Raw genomic sequence first — 26,501 nt, 5'->3', positions numbered from 1 at the left:
AGCCTCTTTAATTCTACCAACAATGATATTGCAGATTTCATCACCACAACACTTGATTAAATCATTTTGTGTGGATTTTGAAATGTACGTAGCACGTGAAGATGCAGTAAGGAGGTGCTTCTCTAACATTTTGTCTCCAGATGAAACACGGTATCTCAGCAATTCCCGAAAGTTCCCTTCATTCACGTCCGGTGTGGAGTCATCCATTAATGCACCATCATCTCAGTGGCCACGCAGAGGTATATTTTGTCTACCCAAGAATATAATGGACTCAATGATAGGACGAATTCGCTCTTGGTTCTCCTTCACCTTCTGAAGACGATGAGAATTTATTTGATTGACAATTTCATTGTCAGGGGAATGGTAGGTTTTTAAAAATGCTTTTCCTTCGATTACACTCTCCTGGTGATAAACAAGTCTTGCATGGACTTCCAAATCTCCTTCCTTACCCTTAAGCTTTTTAAAATTTGTAAGGGGCTCAGTTACCAATTTTCCAAGTGCCATGCCTTTGTTATGACCACCTTTGCGATGTTGTGCAAATAACGCACAGTACTTGCAAAACAAACCCTTCTTAACAGCTGAATATACAAGCCATGGAAAACTGTCAATATGTTGTTTTGACAAGTATCGTTTGATTGTCCGAGTTTCTCCATTTTTGGAAGTTATGTTCTGAACAGAGAAAGGTAGCTCATATCCAGGAGGAGGTTGCCATGGATTTTCCAGTAACATGCATTTGGTGAAATCATCAATTGTTTTCCCAAGATGTGTGCCAATGTCATTCATTAGGATACTGCCAGTTTGAGGTGGGGTATCAACAGACAGTGGCAACACAGAATCAGTTTGACAAGGTATTGGCTCTACGTGTGTACCAGAACACGAAGGGAAGCTAGTGTCAGTTTCTATAGTTGAAGTGCTTTCTAGTACAGGCTGTGCTCCTGTTGACTTTTTTGCACTAGTACTGAAGAAGGAATCAATAGTCCTGCTATTCACCCTTTTCTGGCTCATTTTGCACTTTCTACAAATAAAGCACAAAAGAACACATCTTGTAAAATAATTGGTTTGCTAGGACATCATGCCCACATCCATTATGTTATATCATGATACTTAAATGCAACAGCACCTTGTTTAAAGCACAATAGAGCTAGCCTTCTAATGTAATTAAAGGATCACTATAGTGTCAGAAAACCAAAGCGGTTTTCCTGACACTATAATGCCCTGAGTGTGCCCCCACCGTGGTGCTGAAGGGGTTAAAACCCATTCAGTAACTTACCTTAATCCAGCGCCGGGCTCCATTGGCGCTGGTGACCTCTCCTCCCCATCAGACATCAGCGGTTTCTCAATGCTTTCCTATGGACCATAATTGTGTATGGTTTGTTACGATTTTGTCTGTGAATATTCTGTTCTATAATCAGTATACAAACTCCTGATAAAAAAGTCTACAAAACTGTTAAATAATAAAGTTATATGTGGTTAAATGTCACCTGTTTCTAATTTTTTAAATCCATAATTTGGAAAGACAAATGTGACTGTTTTTAAATAAGGTTAGAGCTGTACGATAGGTTAAATAAAATAGTCTGTTCTATAAGCACTCATTATTTTCTGTCCGCCGCCACAAAAAATATGTAGATTCAATCAAATCAAATAATAAAAGCAGGGTCATAATCTTAAATAAAATGTTCCAGACGAATGCCCAAATAAACAGTATTGCATAATTGCTGTTACTTGGCAGTCTGGACACTACAGTATAGAGTGATAACAGAGAATATAGAATATAAGCAAAAAACAGACAGCGCTATATAGCACCATATATAAATAAATCAGAATCACACAATCTATACTTAAATCTATAAAATATATACGTTATTAGTAAGTTGAATGAGGACGTCAGAAATGTCACCATTACACAATGTAGCAGCCTATCATACTATGCCTTAAGTTTCTTAAACTAAATAGTGTATTATTATTTTCCATTAACTAATACTTGTATTCTTTTCTTTTCACTTGCTATTATTTTTGCACATTAAATATAATTTCCATGTTTCTGATATTTTTTTATCCATCATGAATATTCCTCCTCTCTCACTGTACAGTTCCCTAATTATGGGGTTGCATCTGTAACTAATTCATTACCAGTACGATGTTGCAGTTTATTTGTATGAATTCTTATTTAAATGGGTTTATTTAAATACTTTAATTTAATGTTTTGGTTTTATAGGCTTACTATTAACCCCTGCCAGAGTGGGAATACTTTATAGGAACACAAGTTATATAAATACCTGGTACAGTGAGCTTACGGTGTCTGCTAGCAGTGAGCACACGGCTTACGCTAATATATACCGAGCTGAGTCTGAGTGCCGGCGTGTGACGTCACCGGCGTTCAGCAGTGCCGCGATAGCTGACAGCGGCAGCTCAAACCATTTAATCTGTCTTCAAGTTCTGAGTCATTATGGGCCTTCTTGGCTATTGATTGACCTGGACACTGTTAAAACATGGCTTCGGTCACGAATGTCAGAACTTCTGACATTCGTGATCGAAGCCATGTTTTAACAGTGTCCAGGACGGTCAATCAATAGCCAAGAAGGCCCATAATGACTATGAGCCGGCGGAATAGGGAATAGGGAAGCCCTCTCTCAGTATATTCTCGGGGGGGCAATTGCCCCGTTGCCCCCCCCCCCAAGTGCCCCGTTGCCCCCCCCCCCCCAAGTGATGAAGCTAAGGGTGTATTTTGGCCTAGACAGGAGAATTTAGAAGCCCCCATGGGCTCAACGTGGACCTTGACCTCCAAGCTTTTATGGATTAGGTAGGGTGCTGAGACATATTTTGACATTCAAGAATATTAATAAAGTTATGTCATAGGCTACATCATAGGGCTGTTTCGAAGCACTGAGTTTAGGTTATGTGATATATAAGGGTTTATGATTCTGTATTCTTTTAATTTTGTCATATATTTTTAAATATTTTTATATGTTGATATAGGTTCGATTTTTTATTGTTAAATTTCTTTTAGTGAATGCTTTTAGATTTAGGAATGAAGTTCTAATTTGTTAATAACACACCCATAACCTATTGGGGAACACAGCATGAGTTACAATTTAGGAGCAGGAATATTCCTTTTTTTTATATATATTTATACAATCTGATACATATAAGTCAAATTTGCGGATGAGGGTAATATAATTTCGGGACCGCCCCTTTAAATTTCTGACAAATATTACGATAAACTGGTTAAGCTGGTGAGCAGAGGGATTGATCGGATCTCTGGAGATATTGCTGTAAAACCGGACGATATGCTGATCTTAGCTACATTTTTGTAAGTGCATATTTATGCGCAGGGAATTTGTTTGAATAAACCATTAAGCTACTTTAAATACGGGTTGCGCCTGTGTTTTGTTTTCTAGATATAGACTTTACAGTACCTAGGACTCCATGAAAGTTTAACACACCACAGGATGAAGCTCATTATTATCACTTGTGTGTAAAAAGACAAATATAGCATTACTGACATCTTCTATGGCGCTTGGTATAAATGGTACAGGGGTATAGTTACTGCTGTATTCAAAACCCCAGAGGACCCCAACTGCTCTCTATCATTATACTCAAACAACAATAATATTACGCTGTGGTAAACAGCAGTCTTTCTCAACTCCAGGCCTCAAGTACCCCATAAAGGAAAGAATTTTATGATATCTGAACTAGAGCACAGCTGAAATAATCAGCTGATTACCAACCTGTGGCATAATTAAAGGGATATAGTATATGAGGGAATGGAAAGTGGTCAAAAGTGTATATGTGTGTGACTATATGTGTGTCTGTGACTATATTTGTGTGTGTGTTGATTATTGCAATCTATTGGCTTAGCACTCAAGCATTAAACAACATAAATTTTACTGTGCGTCCCCAAAGACGTCTTTTATGGGAGGGGTTTAACACGCTCATGCTATCAGAAATACTGATGTTAAAGCACACTAGACTATTGCTGTAGTGATAAATTCTTGTATACTAAGCCATTATGTGCCAGATGTTTTAGAACTACATTTCCCATGCTGCTTAGGCAGCTTAAAGACACTTAAGCATGATGGGAAATGTAGTTCTAAAACATCTGGGGAGCCAAGGTTGCTGACCCCTGTGCTATATCAACACTGTTATTTTGATATATACCTGTATACATACCAGTTGTATAGTCATTTTATTTAAGAAAGCTTTTGTGGTTATTAAAATCATCTGCAATTAATTCTCTATTTGAAATAGTCTTATGATTAAAATTTCTACCCTACTTACCTTAAATGAACGGTTTATGTCTTTAAATATAAGGAACACTTGCTAAATAAGCAAATCTCACAAGAAGAAAATACTCATACTCTCCTGTATCTCTCCAAACATACTCTAAGAATTATTTTTCTTTGCCTGGTACTAATAGGGCTAGTTTTGTGACATAACCAAGGTTGTGACAATCATTTAATTCTATGATGTCACAGAAGCTTGACTTCCATAGAAAATAACTGAAACTAATAATCTTTTATACTGTATATAGGTCTTCAGTCTCTAGAAAGGGCTGCAATTATGTTTAATCTGTAAATATGGTTTCTGACACAGGTCCCTTTTAAATACATTAGAGTTTACTATGTCTGGACTTCAAATTCAGCTTAGGTTTAGGTAAATCATGATTTTTTTATTAGAAGTTTACATTTACTTACATGCAAGGAAGAAAAGTGCTCAACCAGGAGCAAACAACTCAGTTGCTGGTTTTCTGGGGGGATAGGTCACCACCTGGAAGCAGCCTCTTTTTGTCCCATTTTGCTTTTCACAGAGAAGAACTTTCCTAAAGTATATTAAGTCTAATCCTGCCTATAACAGATGGTAGACTCCTGAACTACCAGGAAATCCTCCTCTGAAAAGAGGCCATGAAAACCCAAGTTGATCATTCTGGCCTTCTGTGGGCTTCATCAGTGAGTGCAGCCATATCTATCTAGGCACAGGTATGTCTGGTTTCTTCATCACCCTTAGGAAGACTTTCCCTGGAGTCATAATACACATATACAAGAAAGAGAAGCACTTAAACCAGGAATGAACAACTGCTCAGTAGCATGATCATACTGATATACTTCAGAAACGTTCTCTGTAAAAAGCACAATTGGGATAAAAGAGGCTTCTCCCAGGTGGTGACCCGCCTATGAACAAATTACTGAGCCATTGTTTATTCCTGGTTGAAAAATTATTTATGTAAATATTAAAAAAAAGTTATAAGGGTTAAAGATATATGACAAGGTGTTTGACTGCAAAGGGCTATAATGTGAACATACATACATATACATGTCTAAACATGTGTATGTATATATATATATATATATATATGCATATATATATACATATACATATACATATAAATGCATATGTATTTATGTGATTTACTGTACATATTTCACATTCCAATTTTCTTTACACACAGGATAATGTAATTTTTATTGTAAATAAATAATTCTATGTCTATTTTTATATACCCATACCTGTATATCTATCTATCTATCTATATATATATATATATATATATATATATATATATATATATATATATATATATATATATATATATATATATATATATATATATATATATATATATATATACACACACACACAGTATATATATATATATATATATATTACATTAAAATTATTTATATATATATATATATATATATATATATATATATATATATATATATATATATATATATATATGTGTGTGTGTGTAATGTAATACACGTGTCTGACACCTTTGCAGGGAGATTACATACAATTAATTTTGCCATGAACATATAAATAAATTAAACATGTTACTATCTGAAACTCTAAAGTCTACCAATCCAGGTTGGTTCAGCCAAAGAATTATGACTTAAAAAAACAATTTAGAGGACCACAAGAGCATGGTTTTACTTTAACTAGATCAGATCAGAATAATCTAACTAGACGTGCATTTGTCCGTTCATCCACAGTAGACAGAAATGTTTGAGTAATTCAATTTTTCACATTTATTAGTCACATCCATTTTCTTTTTATTTCATTCGGCACCAAAAAAAGGGTCAGAGAACACAGGAAAAGAGGAAGGAGCTAAGATTGTTTGACAAATCAGAACATTTGTTTACAATGATGTACAGGGGGTCTGACCCTTCATGTGTAAAACTTCCCCTGTCCAATCCTGACAGAGTATTACTAAATTATTAATGTGAGGGCATGCCTTTGCCTATACTGTTATTAGTATACTATCTGTATTACATATATTGTAGTATAGTGTTCCCCATCATCTAATGGAAATATTTGTTATTGCAGTGGGCGTACTAACAAAACAAAAATAAAATATAAAAAACTAGTAGCTAATAATATGTAATTATATTATTCTGTCATAACATTTTTAGTGGGTCAGAGTGTACTATGTTTACAGGTGCCACAGCCACCACCATCAGTAGTACCACCGCCACCAGCACCGTCACTACCAGGGCCGAGTTTGTGTCTGCTTCTACTTGTCTAATGAGCAGAAGTAGAGCATGCACTGTTGCCTCTGCTTCACAGAGTAAATATAATTTTAAAGACCATTTTCTGCTGCTCCGGATCAAGCATTTAAAGGAGTAGTGACAGTTGTGGCAGCAGGGCCATCTTTCATATCTGCTGTAGCAGGCAATCCCATGTCCACCAGGAGTAGGAGATATGCAGGACCAACCAGAACTAGTGGTAACAGCATCAGTAGTAGTAAGGGTCATCTAAGTCTACCCATAAAAGTAATAAGGACAATGAGGGGAACTTAAAGTGTAGGTGCAGAATTGACATTGTTTGGCTCCAAGCCTAGTAGTATGATCAGGAGGGCGTCTGAGGTTACTAAGCAACCTTCATGTACTGTACATGTCAATACTTTAGTCTACTCCCAAAACCACCTGTACCAGTATTCGCCCCAGTGCCACCATCAGTTTTACCACTGCATTTTCACACTCTCCCGATTTCTTCCATATTTGATAGCAGTAGCCGTGTGGGTTTATCAGAATCAGAAGGTTTTCTCTCAGCAGCAGTAGCAGCAGGACAGACATTGCAGGAGTAGTAGATGATCCCATTATGCAAATAAGTCAGGGAGAAGAAGCAATTGAGCATATTTCCACAGTCTCTGATGTGATCAATTAGGATATATTATTCTGACTCCCAGCATTGGAACAGGAGGAACTTATTAATGAGCCTGAGGAGATAGTGAAGGATGCTGTGCATTGTGGGTTTTAGGCCAGCATTCTCCACCTACATTGATTCTTTCCATCGCCACTATTATCTCCATTTGTAGAGCAGGCATTTAATGCATTGGTTTAAACCCCATGTTTCCAGTTGCCACCTTCATTAGTAATGTATTGTGAACAAGACTTGGGCACTAATTTTTTTGGGACAAATAGTCAGTGTGTGGCTTGTAGCACAACCCTTTTGTAAGAGAAGTTCTTTACCCACTCTAAAAATAAGTCAGCAATGCTGAATCAAGTCCTTTAGAACTTAAGAGCTTCATCAGATATTTCCATAATGCTTAATGAATTGGGCATGCTAAACAGGTGACTTGAATTTTTTCTTGTGTTACTGCAGTGAGAGTACACAAGAAGTAAAACAACTTCTACATCATTCTCCAAATGAACATCCTGTGATGGATTTCCTGTCCGGTACTCATATGTAACAGAGTAGTTTATTTGACCATCTAGCATTGCGGTTTCCTGCTTGACCCAGTCCATTTGTAATTAGTTAGCAAAATTGCTAAGTGCCTATGATATTTACACAGTTTGAATAAATGTCCCCATAGATAAGTTCTCCACTGCTCAATGTACATTTGCATTGAGTTCTAAGTATTTTCCTCTTGAGTGACAGCTAAATACAACTCTGTCTGAAAAAATGTGCACACGATCATAAAACTAATGTAATTACCTTTTTCAAACCATTTTAATTCTGGATGAAAGCTTTTACTGTAAAACGTTTTCAATGGTGATGCTCCACATGCAATCTTTCATCTATTCCTTCAGCCTCTTAACAAGTGCTGCTACCTCACTACTTAGTATGCCACCAGGAATCACTTCACAATTTTCAAGGAAGACATCCACCTTGCTCAAGAGATGAATGAACAAGGCTATGACTTGACCAAGGCACACAGTGTTTTGGCCCAAGTTCTCTATGATATGCTTAAAAGGCTTTATGACTGACACTAAATGATCGATCATGGTCCACTCATCTCTACTTAATGGGCTCTCAATTCAAATAAATTGACAGGAAGCCTTAGCATGGAGGATAGCTCTCTGCAGCTACAACATTCCACCATCTCTAAAGTTGATTTCCAGCTAGTTGTGATGTTGTCTTGCTCAAGATAGTGTCTGGGAAGAACTTCCTTCTCCTATTCCTGCCTAAGAAGGTTAATGCCTTTAACACTGCTGTGGAAGCAGACTGTAATCTTTCTGCACTGCAGTGTTATGTTTTGTGTTTAACTGAAATGCAGTTTCATAAAAGCAAGCCAATGAATAAGTGCACCAAACTCATAAAACAGAAAGATCCAAATGTAGGTTTTGATTTCCAACATTGAAAACATAATATGTATGGTTTAACTTTAGAACTTCAAACAGGAATTCAAAGTTTTGGCATGTCTTTGTTCACCTTCCTTGAAGGTATACTTAGGGTGTTGGTGTACTAAAATAAGACAGTGGCCTACTTCAGAAAATCTGCTGCCCCCTTATGCTCCTGCTTGGTGGTAACCAGTAAATGACAAATCCTTGAGAAACAGCTAGACGCATTGTGCAACAGAGTTTTGGCAGATATCTTCACTGGGTCTTGGATTCTTCCACTTGTTTCAGGCCATACCTTTGGCCACTATATGGAGTACACACAAGGAAAAAAAAAGGACATTATTGCAGTATTGATATGCATTTCACACCATTGTGCATCTCTCCGAAGTTGTCTCTCTTCACCAAAGAATCCTTTTCAAAGCATATCTCTCCCTTCTGTTTAATTTGAGTTTCTTCGGAGGTACTGCTCTTGCTCACATTAAAGGAATTTTAGAATGACTTTGTAAACAGATCTCTGAAATGAGTCTACAAAGATAGCTTTAAATGTGGTGAAAGAGCAGGTGCATGGGCTTTTGAGGAATGTGAGAACTTTATTTCCTTTTACCCAAACTGCTTTTATTCTACTTGTCATTTTTTTGGAGATGTAGTTATGGGTTTGGTGTACTACAATCCAGAGGCCTACTTCAGTAACTCTGTTGTCACTCCTGCCCTTCCTGCACTGTGCTGGTCATCATCTGTCATGCCAAATCTTCAAGGAACTGCTGGAGTTATCTTTTATTTTAAAGTGAAGTGTTTTTTCATCAAGACTAGGAGTTATCTTTTATTTTAAAGTGAAGTGTTTTTTCATCAAGAATAAAATAATCTTTATTCATTTTAAATAGAAGTGTTTTCATTCACTAAGAAAAATATTTATATTTTATTATTGGTCCCCTCAAATTTAAGGGTCAACTTGTACATTTCTATTTCAGTTTAAGAAATATCCCCCACAGCTTTTTAGCGCCATCAACAAACTATATTAAAAGGAACTGCTGACCGCTGTGTGTCCAAGGGGCTCTAAGCACGTTTTCCTCCTCCTTCCTTAGAGGTGTAATTTTAGGTTTTTGTACTGTGAGGCCTACCAAGTTCAGTAACTCTGCTGCCTGCTGCTGCTTCTCCTGTCGTGGTCATCATCAACTGAAGACAGAAATCATGGCAAACTGTTGGCTTTTGTGCCCAAGTGACTAAATATGTGTTTGTCCTCCTCCCTTGGAGGTGTTTTTTTGGGGTTTGTGTATCAGATGCCTACCTACTTTAGTAACGCTGCTGCCTGCTGCCGCCTCTCCTACCCTTCTCTGAATTGTGTCTCCAAGGATAACTAACTACAAACTTGTTATGGAGCAGTTGCGTGAGAAAGTGAAGAATGTGGGTACTTTAGCATGAGGGATTTGAAAAAGAATGTTGTAAGATTTTATGGAAAGGTTGCAGTGGTGGGAATGTGGGGGAGACAATAGGGTGGTAAGAAAAGGTAGTACTAGTGAATAATTGATATTACTGTTATTATCAAATGCATTTCATTTCTATTTATTGATTGTCTTTTCTTTGTAAAATTTGTTCTAGTACCTGTATGTTCTTGTTTCCCAGTTAGCACTGAATCTTTCAGTTGTGGGCATTTCCTAGAAGTGTAATTTTGTTACTAAAAGGAATGTTTTGTGGGCTTCCCATAGGTATTGGTGTAATTGAACTAAATTCTTATCCGAATATTCAGACTAACTGAACGTGACGACAATTAAATTCCACAATTTGAATAGGCCTAAAATTGTAATGATGCAAAAAATTGTAAAAGAGTTAATATTCTGCTGTGGAGGATTGGACAAATGACTGTTTCGAAAGAGTAAAAGAAACATTGAAACATAGATTTTTTACAGCAGTTAAGAACCATAGGTCAAAAAATTCTACCCCGAATGTCCTAATATGTAAGTTTATTTACTTTGTTGGATACTGTATCCCAGGCATTCTTGAATTCTCCCAGTGTTTGTCCTTACCATTTGTAATGGAAGTTTAATCCACAAATGAATCCACTGCTACTACTCTTCAATTTGAGATCCCTTGCTCTGGAATTGCTCCGTTTATGAAAACTATTTAAAGTTTTAGCTTTATTAAGCCCTTTAATATACTTAAAAGTATCTATCATATCACATATTCCCTTTCTCTCATCTAAGCTTTACATATTTAGGTCACTAAACTTTACATTTCCTAAAATTTTTTTTTTTTTAGACCATGCAACTTTTTAATAGCCCTCATTTGAATAGATTTAACATTATTTATATCCTGCTAGAGATATGACCCCAGAACTGTACAAAACCCTCAAAACAAAGCCTAACTGGTAATCTGCAAACATTATTTCTACTGCAGTGGTTTTCAAAATGTGAGGCGCGCCTCCCCAGGTGGGCACCAGTAGATAGAAAGGGAGGCGTAATGACACTTGGTCAAAGGGTGGAATGTAGGTGGAAAAAAGGCATTACGGTCAAAATCTCTCAAAGACTGCATTCCATCTATAATCTTGAACAGTGACTTGCATTTAACACAGGAATAACAAAGTGCAAATGAAAACATGAGTGAAGCACTCGTTTGGTTAAGTATAATCAGATCTTGAGAGCTGTGTTTGAACCCTGGATCAGATGTAAATGCCTCAAATGAAAACTAAAAATAAATATTACAATTTTCTTTAACGAGAAAAACCACTATTATGGGGCGAGGTGAGGCCCACCACCTAAGACTTTAAAAAAGTAGTATTGGTAGTATTGCAGCAAATAATGCTGGTAGAATTATTATATATGTAGAGGTATTTGCAGCAGAAATAGTAAGGTTTTTATGCCACTTTACAGATCACTAGTTAGGCATCATCTAGAACAGCGGTCGCCAACCAGTGATCCGTGGACCACTGATAGTCCATGAGAGGATGTTGGTGGTCCTTGACACCATCAAGCAGGAATTCATCTCCTCTAATGGTGTCACCCCCGTTGTGCCCCAACTCCCTACAGTGCCTGGCTGGACATCAGTAAAACGGAGGAGTTAAATTACAATTAAATTAAATTACAATCCGTGCAAGTTGCATAGCTAGATTGTGTTTTTAACTCCTCTCGCCCAGCGCGCTGTTTAGAGGAAGATGCTTCCATTCTAAAGCCAGCAGAGGTTGGAATAGTCTTGGCTTGAAATAGTGGAATTAAAGTATATAAAAAAAAGTAAATCATAAAAGAAAATTCTCTCTTATATTGCATTTATTTTCTTCCCTTTACCTGTCTTTATAGTAGTTTTCCTAATTCCTTCAGATGGACTTACATCACTGTTTGTCTTCCTCCTTTCCATCTTCTTTTTTTTAATTAAATATTAATTATTTTTCATTCTAATAATTATATTCTACCTGAATTCCAGTAATTGCCATCCAGCAGATCAGCCATATCCCACCAGTATTATAGTAATTGCCAGTAACATCAGTCGTGGTTAGCTCACATCCAGTTTGAGAGCTTTCTAATATAAACTTAATTTATGACTCCTGTCTGTCCATGATCAAAAGTAGTTTTTAATAATTCCTAACTGGGGAGGTAACTTGGAAGTCTTGTGGTCCTTTTAAACATAATTCTTTTTTTTCCACTTTCTGCCTCTCTGTTTCCAGCTCAAAAGTTGGCACTCACCCTTCATCTATCATTTGGAAGTATTCTCTCAGTTCTGTCATTCAATTAGTTAATTCCAAAAAATAATTCTTAAAAATGTGTAAATATATACATAATGTAAACTTAGCTATGGTTATACTAGTTATGTACAATATATGTGTGTGTATATATATATATATATATATATATATATTTGTAGAGCGCCAACAGATTCCACAGCGCTAAATATAAATATGGCCGGACAGATAGCTCAGCATGCTAAGGCACTGTGGCTGAGCTCTGTAGCAACCCAAGGGTTGCAGGTTCGTTCCCGGCGAGGTCCACTCAGCCTTTCATCCTACAGTGGTCAATAAAATGAGCAGCACTCTGAGACCCTTATGGGTGATTAGCCGCACTTTACAAGTATACAATATATATATATATATATATATATATATATATGTACACAATATAGAGGTTTGTACCTTTTTAAAAAAATTCATGTTAGTGGTCCACGGGATTCAAAATTGCTAGTTTAGTGGTCCCTTAGGTTCCGAAAGGTTGGCGACCCCTGATTTAGAGTATTGTGTGTAAGTTTGAAGGACATATCTTTAGAAGGATATAAATAAGCTGCGATCATTCCACAATAGTGCTATTAAAATGGGACATGATCTAAAAAATGCAAAGAAAGGCTCAATTACCTAAAAATGAATACCGTAGAAAAGAGGACGGAAATAGGTGATGCGATTGACACTTTCAGATATAGGGGTCCATCACAATCCTTTAGAAAAATGTAGCTTATGATTACTAACATAAAATCCCCAATAAAGTTAATGAGGATTTTAGTAGATTAAAAAAAGGGTGTCTTATTTCTTAAATAAAGTTGCATTACAGTTGGTAAAGACAAACACTGTGGGGAACTATATGAATGCCTGGGATAAGCAGAAGGCTATCCTACAAACTCATTAGTCTTACACATTATTGGAAATTCGGGTTGACCTGTTGGACCTATGGTTCTTATCTGCCATCGAAATCTATAGCCACAGTCAAATTGTTAGACTAAAGGGCATTGTTTTGCAGTACTTACTTGTTAATGCCAGTTAGGATAAGATGTATACCAAGGTTAGCTGTGATAAGTCTAAATTGTGCTTCTTCAGTACTCAAAATTTGGAAAAGCCACAAGCTTCAGAGCTAATTTAGACAAAAAGTGAGCAAAATAAATAATGAAAATGTATTGTAAAGTTGTTTCACATATACATAACTAAACCTTTTATATTAAAGCTAGTGGTAAAGCCTGTGTACATGGGCCAAAATGCTTAATGAAAAAAATATACCTATCCTTCCCTATCCCACTATTCATTTTTCCCATTATTCCTCTGTTCCTATCCCCTATTCCTATGCCCTTGTCCCTATCCCCCTGTCCCCATCCTCCTGTCCCTATCCCCCTATCCCCCTATTCCCCTGTCCCTATCCCCCTTTCCAATAACTAAAATTACAAAAAATTAAAAAATCTTAGTTTACAAAAAATAAAAAAAGCTAAGATTACTGAAAAAAACTTCATTATCCAAAAAAAAAAATATTCCTAATCTAATACCCCCTTTTTTAAAAAAAAAAAAAGCCACCCAAAAATAAAACCCTTTTCTAATCTAAACTACCAATAGGCCTTAAAATGGCCTTTTGTAGGGCATTGCCCTAAGTTAAGCAGCTCTTTTACCTTAAAAATTACTAATCCCCCCTCTAACATTAAAACCCCCCACGCACCAAACTCACCAAAATAAAAATAAAAAACTAACACTAATAAATTTGTATGGACATTGCCCTTAAAAGGGCATTCAGCTCTTTTTTTACTAAACCCCAAATAGGTACTCACGGTTTCTGAAGTCCGGCGGAGAAGGTCTTCTTCCAGGCGGCTCCATCATCTTCATCCACAGCGAAGGGCGGCATGGAGCGGAGATGCGGAACGGTGTTCCCAGATGTGGCAATCCACTGTGGCGGCGATCCTTGGCGGTGGCAGTCCCCGGCGGTGGTGCTCCTCTTTACGCGATCGTCCGCCGCACACTGAAACCAGGAGCAAGTGAAATCTTATTGCCTGATGAACAGCCAATAGGATGAGATCAACTGAAATCTTATTGGCTGTTCACCAGCCAATAATATTTCAGTTGCTCTCATCCTACTGGCTGTTCACCAGCCAATAAGATTTCAGTTGTTGTCATCCTATTGGCTGATGTAAAAATGTCAGCCAATAGGAATGCAAGATACCCCAATAAATATGGGGTTCCTTGCATTTAATCTACAATGTGCAGCGGACGATTGCATGAAGAGGAGCCTCCACATCGCCGCCAAGGACCGCCACATCTGGGAACACCGCTTCACATCTCCGCTCTGTGCCGCCTTCGCTGTGAATGAAGATGATGGACCCGCCTGGAAGAAGACCTTCTCCGCCGGACTTCAGGAACGGTGAGTACATATTTGTTTTTTTTTAAGTTTTAGTTTTTTTTTTAATTTTTAATGTTAGAGGGAGCTTAGTATATATTAATATAAAAGAGATGATTTCTTTAGGGCAATGCCCTACAAAAAGTATTTTTTAATACTTATTGCGGACGGTTAGGTTTTTTGTTTTTTTAATACTTATTGCGGGCAGTTAGGTTTCTTTTTTTGTAATGATCCGTTTGCCTTCGCTGCATCCCGGTGTTTTCCGAAAATGGCAGGGGGGTGAAAGAATCCATATATAATAGTTTTTTAATTAGTACTCATATTTGCATTATTTTAGAAGTAAATTACCATAAGTTTTGAACTTTCTTCTCCCACATTAAAGCAGTTTTTTTAATAAAATCAGAAGGGGGCAATATAACCAAGCAAAAAGTGACTGACTGCCTCTACAATGCACTTCTTGTGCTGCTGCATTAATGAAAACAGTGAATTGGGTTCCACTGTTTGATTGCTACTGATACCATGGGGCTCGCCGAAAAGAGAAGTTATGAAGCAGCGGTCTAAAGACTGCTACTCCATAACTTGTCTGCCTGCTCTAAGGCGGCGGACAGAACTCAATCTGATCGAATACGATCGGGTTGCTTGACACCCCCTGCTAGCGGCCGCAAATCTGCAGGGGGCGGTATTGCACCAGCAGTTCACAAGAACTGCTGGTGCAATGATAAATGTTGACAGCGTATGCTGTCCGCTCATGTCCGCTCGCACATTGATAAATATGCCCCCATGAGTAAACTACAGCACATGCAAAGCAGCTTAAGGAGCATAACACAATAACGGCTAGATTACAAGTGGAGCTTAAACATTTTTCTTACCCGCAAATGGGCAAATTTGCCCGTTTGCCGGCGCGCAATAACCAGCCATTATAAGTGTCTTAAATAAAAAAACTGCACTAGGCAGTTTTGGGGATTTTTAAGTTGGCCGGTGTGGGGTTTTAGAAAAAAAAACGGTACTGAAAAGAGCCTTTACATTGCGGCCTATGGGAAGTGTGGGCAAGATTACAAGTCACACGTTATGAGTTTTCCGCATGCAATGTGGTCTTTTCGCAATCAATTTCCATTGCGCAGCTATTACAAGTTTTGAAAAATCGCGATTGCGCGTGCATTCGCCCTTTACATAACAATCCTTTCCACACTCGAAGAGCTGTAGTTAACAGTTTTGCGCAACATAAAATATCACAAAACACTTCAAAAATACATTACAAAGGGGGGCGGAGCTTAGCCGTTCTGGATAATGGCTGCGTGAGACGACAGCTCCCAAGCAAACATCACCTAAGCCCTGAAATAAAATTAGCCACAACATTTTTCTTAACCCCACAGTGAGCCTGTATATGTAGCAGGCACCGGAGGACCGTATAAAGGCAGCGGAGAGGGGAAGCGGCAATCGTGACTCATCACAGAGAGTCGGCTGGCCGACGCCTGTATTGTAGGCCGCAAGCGGGGAAGCAGTAGAACACTGGCAGCAGGCGTGACAAGGATGGAGCGGCAATCGGCCGCACATCAGCAGGACAAAGGGAGCAGAGGTCCACTAAGGGTGGAGCGGTACGGCAGCAAGTGAGTCCCTGAGCCCGGGGTGCTAACATAACAGAAGAGGGCAGTACCTTACACCGGATCAAAGACTTATATAAGTGCAAATGCACGCAAAAGTGGCAGGCCTATATGAATAATTAGCCAGAGGGAAATTACAGTAAGTTAGTGGCACTACAGAAGCTGCGTAGCATATACTTATAAAGGCAGCTCAGAAGGGGGCTGGATAGGCTGTGCAGTGCTAGAATACAGACAAGACCTGCAAGCCACATAAAGGATCACCCCCACCTACAAAACCTTACGCTGCATACAATTGAATTTCACAAGGGAAAAAACACAGTCAAGCAGCCACTGCAAAAGACTCTATTTGTTTTTACTAGACAGCTCTCTCTGCAGAGTGGTTAAGCCCTATAATAAAGCCGCAGCTACTGCTGATTGCACAGTTAACACCAGAAGCTCAGCATACCCTGATTTAAAGGGACAACACACAGAAAGGGCACAAAGCAAGCAAAGCAGAGCACCGTGCTAGCTTCTCCGGCACTGCCTACAATACTTCAGATCAGATTAACCCACATTGGGGTGGTACAATCAGAACAAGACACCCTCGCAGTTGGGCCTATTTGCTGCACCACTGCTTCATCTACCAAAGCATGCTGGCCGCAAACAGAATAAACCGGACGGGGCAATAAACTAAAAAATGCTGCAGCAATATCTGAAACCGGCGGAGCCGCTTTCGTCCCCAAACACGCCTAATCCTAACGCTACTATATTAACAGAAGGCCTACAGACAACACAACAAACACCCTCCGGTCCTGCTGGGCTCACAAAGGAAGACCTGAGGCCTCTCTGCACCAAAGAGGATGTGGAAGAGATCATGTCAGAAGTTAAAACCTGGTACACTGATCTGAAGCGCGACTTGTCCAGAGTAACTCACAGAGTATCAACTTTGGAGGAGAACCACAACACAACCTATAACGATATTCAACATATGTCACGCTTGGCATATGAGCAAGAGGAGACCAACCAACACCTGTTAGAAAAGGTGGAGGACTTGGATAATAGGGGGAGGAGGAACAACCTCCGGATACGGGGCATATCTGAAACCATACAGCAGATGGCCCTAGAGGGTTGCTTACAAGACCAATTCCGGACCCTCAAAGGAGACAGTAGTGCACCCGAGATACCGATTGAGAGAGCACACCGAGCTCTGAGAGCTAAACCACCACCTAAAGCACCTCCCAGAGATGTTATCCTTAAGCTCCTTCACTTTAAGGACAAGGAAGAAATCCTCAAGCATGCTAGACAAAAACAGGACTTTACACACGCGGGCAGTCGCATCCAGATCTTTGCTGATCTAAGCCCAACGACACTGCAGAAGAGAAGAGATCTCAACTACATCACCATGGCTCTGAGAGAACAGAAAATACCCTACAGGTGGGGATTCCCCATCAGCATTATTGCCACAAGAGAGGGAACCACTGCTGTTTTCAGATCCAGGGAGGACCTGCCTCACTTCTATGAATCTCTGCGGATCAATATAAAACACCCAGACAACACAGTTGAAATGAACTTGGCAAGCCAAAGACAACACAGCAGGCCTCGGTTGCACTCGGAGGCCAGAACAAGAACAAACTCTGAGAATCGAGCCAGTGCGACTAATACTTGTCCAAATCAAGCAGACACCAGCAGGCTCTCAGATAATGAACACTCACTGGCTCGAGGGGACTCTTAATCGCTATAACTGGCTACAGGTCGTATGTCTTGATTTAATATTTCAGCTAAAGGGTTTAGGGGTGGGGATACTGCCCTAAATTGTCATATTTTCTTATTCTGTTCTTATTGTTTGCTGTTTGATACTGTTATCTTGTTGTTATATTGCAAATATTTGTTTTGTTTCATTTGGTTCTAGGTTCATCTGTGACACTGACCGAAACCTCCTCCACCTTTTACTTACTGAGCCACAGCATATACATACACACAGATGGCCATTCCATCACATACGTGACCCAAACCCACTCACTTCTGCGGCAGGGCACTAACGACAGATACACTTAGAAGAGGGGCCTAGGACATACGTTATCTGAGGGTAAGAACTACAATGCATCCTTACTTCAAAGCAATCCAGGTTAGGGGAAATAGTAAGATGACAGCCCAGCGAGAACAGCAGGGACAAACTCTCTCACTGATATCAATAAACGCAAAAGGGCTTAACAGCCCTGAAAATAGATCTATAGCATTTCGCCAGTTACACAAAGCCACAGGGGACCTACTTTTTATACAAGAGACCCATTTCAAAAAGGGAAGGGAACCCAAATCACAATTATAAGACCTTCTTTTTGGCCTCTGGACCATCTAAGAGAGGGGGAGTGGGTATATTCCTAAAAAATTCAGTACACTTCTAGCCGAAGCATGTCATAGACCCTAAAGGAACGTACCTAATAGTGGTAGGGCTTCTCTTTAACACGTATGCCACGTTGGCAAATGTATACTTACCCAATCAGGGACAACACCTAGTCTTTAAACAAGTGACGCAGTTACTGCTCGAGCACACCAAGGGAGTTATGTTTATTGCAGGAGACTTTAACTTACCATTAGATCCCATGCGAGATACTTCAATAGGAAAGACCAGTATTCCACTGAAAGTCATAAAATCCATAAATTCCCAATTGCAGTTACTAAAACTACATAACGTATGGAGAACCAAACACCCAGGAGTAACAGACTTTACATTTTATTCGCACCCCCATCACACATATACCAGGATTGAATACATTGTGACGGACCAGGTGGGACTGGCCATGGTGGAGGCAGCGACCATACTCCCAATAACGTTGTCAGATCACGCCCCAGTGGGATGCTCGGTCAACTGGCTGAGTGCTCCACCACACTCATTTCTGTGGAGACTTGACGAAAATGTCCTAACTAACCCTCTGGTCCAGACAGACATCGACAGGACACTAGGGCATTATTTCAGGGAAAACACTCAGGCTGACACTTCAGCATCCATGACGTGGGAAGCACACAAATGTGTGGTTAGGGGTGAGTTTATCAAACACAAAGCGAGGAAAGTTAAAAACGACAGGCAGTTTGTGAACTCCACTCTCTCTCAAATAAGATACTGGGAAAATCAACATAAACAGGACCCGTCTTCCCCTGCCTTACTAAAACACTTAATGCCAGACGTGAACTCAATAATCACTACATTAGAGACTACCAGCACAAAGCTACATTGTTGAAACAAAAATACTTTGACGTAAACAACAAATCAGGGTCTTCACTGGCTAAGGCACTGAAGCGCCAACAATTAATAACACATGTGCACACGTTAGCGGACGCATCAGGAGACATTCATAGAGACAGCATCAAAATAGCAGAGACGTTTAGGCAATATTATGGGAAACTATATAACATCAGGAACGACTGCAGTCAACAAGAGATAGACAGTTATCTAGAAGAGGTGACCTTACACACACTTGACACAGAAGATATAGAGGCCTTGGACCTGCCGATTACACAAGATGAAATCATAGCTGCCATTAAATCCATGCCGAATGGCAAAAGCCCAGGGCCAGATGGACTAGGGATTAAGTATTACAAAACCTTCATCCACCGTTTGAGCACACCTCTGTTATCTTTGTTTAACTCCCTCTTAAAGGAAGGAGGCTTCTCAGAACATATGCTAGAGGCTAACATAACAGTTTTACCCAAACAAGGCAAAAACCCAGACAAACCAGAAAATGTCCGTCCCATTTCTCTTTTGAATTCAGACATCAAAATTTTTGCTAAAATCCTGGCCACCAGAATTAATAAATATCTACCCAAACTGATACACCCGGATCAAGTGGGATTTGTCCCCGGAAGGGAGGCAAGGGACAACACATTAAAGGTCCTGCAATTGATGTCATATGCCCAACAACACAAAATTCCATCAATCTTTGTGTCGACAGACGCAGAGAAAGCTTTCAACAGGGTACATTGGATTTTTTTAAAAGCAGTTCTGCACAAGATGAAGTTTAGCGATGCCTTTATATCCCATATTTTCACACTATATAGATGCCCAACAGCAAGGGTCAAGGTTAATGGGCTGTTATCTGATAAATTACACATTCACAATGGCACGAGACAGGGCTGTCCCCTCTCACCGATCCTCTTCGCTATAACAATAGAAGCTCTGGCCCAGAAAATAAGAGAAGACACTCAGATCTCAGGGATCCTGGTGACCCCACGTGAACATAAGCTCGCACTCTATGTGGACGATGTTCTGCTTACTCTAACCAAAGTGGAATCCTCCATGCCTAGAGTCCTAGACATATTCAGAGATTATGGTCGGGTATCAAACTTCCACCTCAACATCACTAAATCCGAACTATTGAACATCTCATATGACCCCAATACACTCCCAGGGACCCTTCAAGATTGCCCACTCCGAACGCAACAAGTTAAAATGAAATATCTAGGCATTTATATATCCCCAGACCCACAGGTACTATTTCAGGTTAACTACAAAACACTGGAACACGCACTACAGGGAGTGCAGAATTATTAGGCAAATGAGTATTTTGACCACATCATCCTATTTATGCATGTTGTCTTACTCCAAGCTGTATAGGCTCGAAAGCTTACTACCAATTAAGCATATTAGGTGATGTGCATCTCTGTAATGAGAAGGGGTGTGGTCTAATGACATGAACACCCTATATCAGGTGTGCATAATTATTAGGCAACTTCCTTTCCTTTGGCAAAATGGGTCAAAAGAAGGACTTGACAGGCTCAGAAAAGTAAAAAATAGTGAGATATCTTGCAGAGGGATGCAGCACTCTTAAAATTGCAAAGCTTCTGAAGCGTGATCATCGAACAATCAAGCGTTTCATTCAAAATAGTCAACAGGGTCGCAAGAAGCGTGTGGAAAAACCAAGGCGCAAAATAACTGCCCATGAACTGAGAAAAGTCAAGCGTGCAGCTGCCAAGATGCCACTTGCCACTCTTATTCATAGACATGAATAAGAGTGCAGTCTGCACTCGAAACTAGTCAGACAATTTTTTGTCTATTTTTCTACCCTGCCTTGCCTTTGTCGTTTTTTGTACCTCCTTCTCTTGCCTGTACAGCGGTTGTAGCTGTTTATTTTTTATGGCTCTTTAAATAAAGACTTATTGTTTTTAGTTACCCTCAGCAGTGCCTGCATCTTTTTCTTTTTCCTTTATCTACAAAGTGGCTGGGTTTCGCCACTGCTACGGCACTCCGTTGGCTCTCTATGGAAGGACTATACTGATACCGGCGTCACTTCCGGTTGTCTCGCTGAGGCCGCAGACGCTGCCAGGAACGCCGCACCTAAATGTCTCTCATCTCACAGCAGATTATAAAAGAAGAAAATCTAATGACATGGCCTCCTTGTTCACCTGATCTGAACCCCATTGAGAACCTGTGGTCCATCATCAAATGTGAGATTTACAAGGAGGGAAAACAGTACACCTCTCTGAACAGTGTCTGGGAGGCTGTGGTTGCTGCTGCACGCAATGTTGATGGTGAACAGATCAAAACACTGACAGAATCCATGGATGGCAGGCTTTTGAGTGTCCTTGCAAAGAAAGGTGGCTATATTGGTCACTGATTTGTTTTTGTTTTGTTTTTGAATGTCAGAAATGTATATTTGTGAATGTTGAGATGTTATATTGGTTTCACTGGTAAAAATAAATAATTGAAATGGGTATATATTTGTTTTTTGTTAAGTTGCCTAATAATTATGCACAGTAATAGTCACCTGCACACACAGATATCCCCCTAAAATAGCTAAAATTAAAAACAAACTAAAAACTACTTCCAAAAATATTCAGCTTTGATATTAATGAGTTTTTTGGGTTCATTGAGAACATGGTTGTTGTTCAATAATAAAATTAATCCTCAAAAATACAACTTGCCTAATAATTCTGCACTCCCTGTAGTCTCAGACCTTTCCAGCTGGAAAAAAAAGACGATATCATGGATAGGGAGAATTAACGTTATTAAAATGAACGTGGTCCCCAGGATATTATACCTACTTCAGACCACCCCTATCCCATTACCGTTGAATTACCTACATAAATTACAAAACATACTAGAACAATACATGTGGGGGAATACTAGACCCAGGATAGCAAAAAGAACTCTGTACCTCCCCAGGGACAAAGGGGGCCTTGGGGTTCCCTACATATACACCTACAAACAGGCCATCACACTACAGAGATTGCTAGACTGGTGCCACAATGACCCCAGTAAATGGGTGCAGCTGGACTGTGACATTCTGGCTACAAGAAACGCGGGCCTTAAGGCCTGGGTTTCAGAGAAACATCGGTCCCCAGCTGTCTCTAAATACCCATTATTAATTGACTTCTACACGCACTGGGACAAAATCCAACGCACCTCAGCAAACATTTCCTCCACGCACGCACCACTAACCCCCATGTACCAGAACCCTGAAATGCCGTGGAATTACAAGGGGAAGGACGTAGATTCAGGGACCTCCTTTAGTGAACTGACACTTTCAGCCCTCCTAGACGGGGACAAACTCGCGTCACTAGAAGACATACAAGAAACGCCACTGGGTCCTTACATAAATTGGTTAATGTGCTCACAGATCAATCACTTCCTCACAACACATCGCTCAAAATCCACGTTCACAAGACAGACGACAGCTTTAGAAAAACTGTGTTTACGAGACGCCCCCATGACGCATGCCATCTCACTAACATATAAACTTCTGCTAGTAGAGGACTCGCATACCCTCCCTACATATACACGGTCATGGGAAAAGGAATTACAGATAGAGATAGAAAGCGCAGAATGGCAAGCAGACTTCCAGATTACCACAAAGGCCTCAATCTCTGTGAGAGTACAAGAGGCTGGTTACAAATTCTTATCTAGATGGAACCTCACACCCAGCAGACTGCATCACATATACAAGACAGCGTTGGGGAGGTGCTGGAGAGATTGTGGGGGGGATGGTACGCCAGCACATATTTGATGGTCTTGTCCCAAACTAGACCTATTCTGGGTGAACATCTTCCATCACATAGCATGCACAATAGGGAAACCACTGCAAATCAGCCCCAAGACGATTCTATATTTATCTTTACCCAAACTAGAGACTAAACAGAGTAGGGCCCTGCTCTTGGTCATGCTGAACAGCTCCAAAATGCTTATCCCAAAGTACTGGAAAACCAGGACAGTACCATCCATTATGGAATGGAGGACACAGGTAGACACCTTGCTACAGCTTGAGAGGTACCATCACCTCCAACAGGGTACGGCAGACATACACGACCTTATGCTGCAGTTATGGGAAGCGAGCGATGCAGCACAACAGCAATATGTTCCAATGGGTGAACCTGTGACTCAGATACAACCTTACTTTTGACAATTCTGTTTTGAAGTTGTAAACAGTATCCTTCTCATTACGAGGATTGACACTATGTATTCTTTTGTTGATTAACATTCTTGTTTATGTTTGAAAGGCCAAAGAGCCTATATGGACTTGGACTCTATAAAGGAGCTGCAAAACTCAGCAGCATCCACAAATGTGATAACAGATGTCAGAAAAGCATTGGAAAATTTGTAAAATGAGATGTTTTGTATGTCTTATACATTGTACTGATCTTTTCAATAAAAATATATTTAAAAAAATAAATAAAAATACATTACAAAGTACAGTTAGACTCATATCAACACAGTCTATTAAAAATTATTTAAAAGAAATGTGGCACACAAAAGTTACAAGGGTTCAAAGATACAAGATCTCGGGTGTTAGAAAGAAAAAAAGCCGGCGCAGGGATTTTACATTGACATGCATACACATACATAGGGAAACATGGATTTATATGTATAGACATATGTTTAACTATGGAGATAATGAAACGATTTTACATTACAAACTTATCCACATTAAACAATATCGAGGGATTTTCAAAGCGATATTCGCATATGGATCTCAAGATATCTAGGCATAAATAAATAGAACATATTCCGTTACGAAAACATTTTCGCAATATGAAATGTTCACATTTTCATGTACACTTTTCAAGGCGAATAGGCTTTGGGCAACATATTAGTTTTATTTTATTTTTTTATTTCTCTACTCCATTGACTTCTATGGGGAATACGTGAATGTGTACGAGATTTGGCTGTTTAGATTACGCTGCTTAATGTACGTGCAAAGGTAGTTATTTTGCAACTTTTCATAGCTGCGCAACCCCAAATGCAACAAAGCCATAACGCGTGCAGAGTTTTCACAAATGATTTTGAAACTTGTAATCTTGTCCTGTGTGTTCCCAGTAAATATATACTGTATGTGCATGATTATTTACATATAAAGTTATGTGTTAATATGTGTATATACACATATTAACACATAAATATATATGTATACAATCATATACATATATATTTAAAAATGCTGCAATCGCTGCGCGATTCACCCTCTTTGTTGCGCTTAGGTTCTGTGCCGTCTCTGACTTGTAATACCAGAACATATATTACTCAGTGCTGCGTTAATTTCGCTTGCGAGCAAACGATATTTAGCACTCCATTTGTAATCTGTCCGTAAATAAACCGTGGTAGGCAGTTGCCTTCTGGTTGGTTAAACTGTCATCATTGGTTATAATTAGAAGTGTTGCGACCATTGTGGCAGAGGGAGGAACCTGAACTTCTATTTTACTGTGAATAGGAGTACTATTTACAGTTCTTATATATTTTTTATTTATTTTTTTATTTAATTTTTATTAAGGTTCAATACAAGGCATACAGATATTGGATGTCAATACAATCCAGATAATGTTAATAACATGTTTATATGACAGATTACAATATTGTTATACATATTGTTTGCCTGTTAAACCTTATATCCACTTAACAACTCATGAGGCCTCTCCGTAATATATAAGATGAAAGGCTATAGTGGGTAAAATTAAACAGAAGAGGACCACTTTTGGATCCTGAATGGTCAACCTAATTTTTTCCTTTTATTTCCTTTCAATTGAACCATCAACGATCTATCATGGTCTAGCTAAGATACATATGGGGTTACAAGCTAACAGGGAACATAGCTAAATAAACAAAGCTTGGCGTTACCTAGAAGGTATTTAGCTTTATATCTTCAAGCTTATATTATTAAATAAAAAACAGAGCTGTATTCTTATATAACAACAACATTAGAATATAAATCTAAGAACAACCATTTCCCCTGGACTCACAAGTTGAATGGTATGCTATAAGCGCTGCATAGAGCAAGCTGTATAAATTTGTATAGTATAGGTATAACTTAACTAAGAAAAAAAAAAATTGGCTGTTCCGATCAGCCAATAGAATGCGAGCTCAATCTGATTGGCTGATTGGATCAGCCAATTGGATTGAACTTGATTCTGATTGGCTGATTCCATCAGCCAATCAGAATTTTCCTACCTTAATTCCGATTGGCTGATAGAATCCTATCAGCCAATCGGAATTCGAGGGACGCCATCTTGGATGACGTCATTTAAAGGAACCGTCATTCGGCTAGTAGGCGTCGCTTGAAGAGGTTGGATCCGCGTCGGCTGGGAAGAAGATGGCTCCGCTCCGCTCCGGAAGAAAGAAGATTGAAGATGCGGCTTGATAGAAGACTTCATCCCGATGATGGACTTCCGACTTCATCCCGATGATGGACTTCCGACTTCATCCCGATGATGGATTTCTTCAGCCGCCGCTTGGATCCAGACTTCAGCCCGAGGATGGACGTCACTCTTCAGCCCCCCGCTTGGGCTTGGATCAAGACTTCGGACCCTCTTCTGGACCGATCGGTGAACCCGGCGAGGTGAAGACAAGGTAGGAAGATCTTCAGGGGCTTAGTGTTAGGTTTATTTAAGGGGGGTTTGGGTTAGATTAGGGGTTTGTGGGTGGTGGGTTGTAATGTTGGGGGGGGGGGTATTGTATGTTTTTTTTTTACAGGCAAAAGAGCTGAATTCTTTGGGGCATGCCCCGCAAAGGGCCCTTTTAAGGGCTGGTAAGGTAAAAGAGCTTTGAACTTTTGTAATTTAGAATAGGGTAGGGCATTTTTTTATTTTGGGGGTCTTTGTTATTTTATTAGGGGGCTTAGAGTAGGTGTAATTAGTTTAAAATTGTTGTAATTTATTTCTAATGTTTGTAAATATTTTTTTATTTTTTGTAACAGTTCTATTTTATTTTTTGTACTTTAGTTAGTTTATTTAATTGTATTTATTTGTAGTAATTGTATTTAATTTATTTATTGATAGTGTAGTGTTAGGTTTAATTGTAGATAGTTGCAGGTATT

This window comes from Bombina bombina, chromosome 9, assembly GCF_027579735.1.
Source record: "Bombina bombina isolate aBomBom1 chromosome 9, aBomBom1.pri, whole genome shotgun sequence".
Lineage (NCBI taxonomy): Eukaryota > Metazoa > Chordata > Amphibia > Anura > Bombinatoridae > Bombina > Bombina bombina.
Note: the sequence above shows the minus strand (reverse complement) of the source record.